This window comes from Schistocerca gregaria, chromosome 1 (assembly GCF_023897955.1).
Source record: "Schistocerca gregaria isolate iqSchGreg1 chromosome 1, iqSchGreg1.2, whole genome shotgun sequence".
NCBI classification, from domain to species: Eukaryota; Metazoa; Arthropoda; class Insecta; order Orthoptera; family Acrididae; genus Schistocerca; species Schistocerca gregaria.
The window spans coordinates 53,586,588-53,589,084 of record NC_064920.1 but is presented as its reverse complement, the minus strand read 5'-3'; the positions used below and the strand labels follow the sequence as shown (position 1 = coordinate 53,589,084).

Here is a 2,497-nt window from a genome sequence, read left to right as displayed (position 1 = left end):
GTTCGGCTGCAGATGTAAATTACCGTTTTTATGATTAACGTGATGTAATGGAAATAGCAACTTTTAACTTTGCCTACGTCTCTGTCAGTCGCAAGAAAACTGTATTTGAAGGTAAAGGTGATTTTGTAGACATGTGTGAAAGACATGTTCCGAAATGCAAGTGTTGTTGTTTGGAGAGCACATCGGTTACGTGTCAGATGTGTAGCCAAGCAGTAATGGATCGCCATAGCTGCAAATAGTAGTCGGTAATATGAAGTGTTGTCAGCTCAAGTCTGATGATCCAGACGACCGTAATTATGAAGTACGCAAGAGTACCGCTAGGCCGCGCCTTTTTAGCTCAGTGGTAGAGCACTGGTCTAGTAAACCAGGAGTCGTGAGTTCCCATCCTCAGAAGAGGAAGACGAATTTTGGAAATAAGTTGCGCGTCGTGGCCGTATAGCAAACAGTATCTGTGATGACGAACAATTAGCGACAAGCGTTTTATTAAGAATTACGCTCAGATGTGATTAAGGCGAATGGCGCAGATAAAGCATTTGCCAAAGCGGTACAGCATAAGGTGGGACGAGGCAGTCTGAATTACATTTTATAGATGAATTTCTCACATATCTCAGAGCGTCTCGCGGTCGTCATCGTCGTCGTCGTCGTCGTCGCCGCTTCTGCAGAAGTAGCAAATGGCCATGGTAGCAAATGCGGCGAGGGACACCCTGCCTTCGATTCCGAAAGCACAAAGTGTGTGGTCTTGTTTCCCAGTCTATATTTGGTCGGTCTCGTAAGAGGCTGAATGTAACGTTTGGGTGGGAAAGAGCAAGGGGCAGCGGCTGTGTGGAACGAAATCACTATTCCCCACGGGTGTTAGCTTTACGAGATGAGTCATATAAAAGTTTTACTTGGTCGCTAGTAACCGTGTGGCCGAATGGATAAACCGTCGGACTTCGGATCTGAAGGTTGCAGGTTCGAATGCTGTCACGCTCGTTTTTTTTGTTTTCTGAAGAAGAAACATACCATTTTAATGTAGCAATTGAGCAGTACGAAACCGTTTGAATGTTTCTGTTGACCATTTTCTGCTTGGAGATGCTCTTGAGCTTGAAACACACACAACAAGACCGGTGTTAACTAGCGAAATGGACGGCAGAGTGCCGTCACCGCGAGTTTTGACTGGCACTTGCACATCTAAAACAACGTCGGAAAGTAACTCGTTCGGCTTTTGAGTCACATCAAGTATGTAAGTTAATTTTGACGCCACTAGCTCTGCAGGTTGTCATGCAATTCCTTTACCTCTCAGAAATGATTATGAAATAAAAGTGAAGTACGTGACGAGTGTGACGTTAGGAAAACATTAGGCACCATAGAGAGATTCTGTATGGGACCACCCAACCAAAATAAGTACTGTGTGACGTTCTAACCCGCACGTATTCACCGAGGCAGCTGGCTATTTCAGTCGGTAGAGCATGATATTCTTAATCCCAGGGTCGTGGGTTCGAGCCCCACGCTGGTCGGAACGGAATTTTGTTCCGCTGCAGATGTAAATTACCGTTTTTATGATTAACGTGATGTAATGGAAATAGCAACTTTTAACTTTGCCTACGTCTCTGTCAGTCGCAAGAAAACTGTATTTGAAGGTAAAGGTGATTTTGTAGACATGTGTGAAAGACATGTTCTGAAATGCAAGTGTTGTTGTTTGGAGAGCACATCGGTTACGTGTCAGATGTGTAGCTAAGCAGTAATGGATCGCCATAGCTGCAAATAGTAGTCGGTAATATGAAGTGTTGTCAGCTCAAGTCTGATGATCCAGACGACCGTAAGGATGAAGTACGCAAGAATACCGCTAGGCTGCGCCTCTTTAGCTCAGTGGTAGAGCGCTGGTCTAGTAAACCAGGGGTCGTGAGTTCGCATCCTCAGAGGAGGAAGACGAATTTTGGAAATCAGTTGCGCGTCGTGACCGTATAGCAAACAGTATCTGTGATGACGAACAATTAGCGACAAGCGTTTTATTAAGAATTACGCTCAGATGTGATTAAGGCGAATGGCGCAGATAAAGCATTTGCCAGAGCGGTACAGCATAAGGTGGGACGAGGCAGTCTGAATTACATTTTATAGATGAATTTCTCACATATCTCAGAGCCTCTCGCGGTCGTCGTCGTCGTCGTCGTCGTCGTCGTCGTCGTCGCCCTTTCTACAGAAGTAGCAAATGGCCATGGTAGCAAATGCGGCGAGGGACACGCTGCCTTCGATTCCGAATGCACAAAGTGTGTGGTCTTGTTTCCCAGTCTATATTTGGTCGGTCTCGTAAGAGGTTGAATGTAACGTTTGTTTGGGAAAGAGCAAGGGGCAGCGGCTGTGTCGAACGAAATCACTATTCCCCACGGGTGTGAGCGTTACGAGATGAGTCGTATACATGTTATACTTGGTCGCTAGTGACCGTGTGGCCGAATGGATAAGGCGTCTGACTTCGGGTCTGAAGATGACAGGTTCAAATGCTGTCACGATCTTTTTTTTT

General features: G+C 45.7%; 1 non-coding gene across 1 annotated transcript; it reads left to right on the top strand.

The window, feature by feature from the left end:
* Nucleotides 1–1,834: 1,834 nt before the first annotated feature.
* On the top strand, nt 1,835–1,907 carry Trnat-agu (transfer RNA threonine (anticodon AGU)). The gene has a single exon. It is a non-coding gene; the product is annotated as a tRNA-Thr (tRNA).
* Nucleotides 1,908–2,497: the final 590 nt, after the last annotated feature.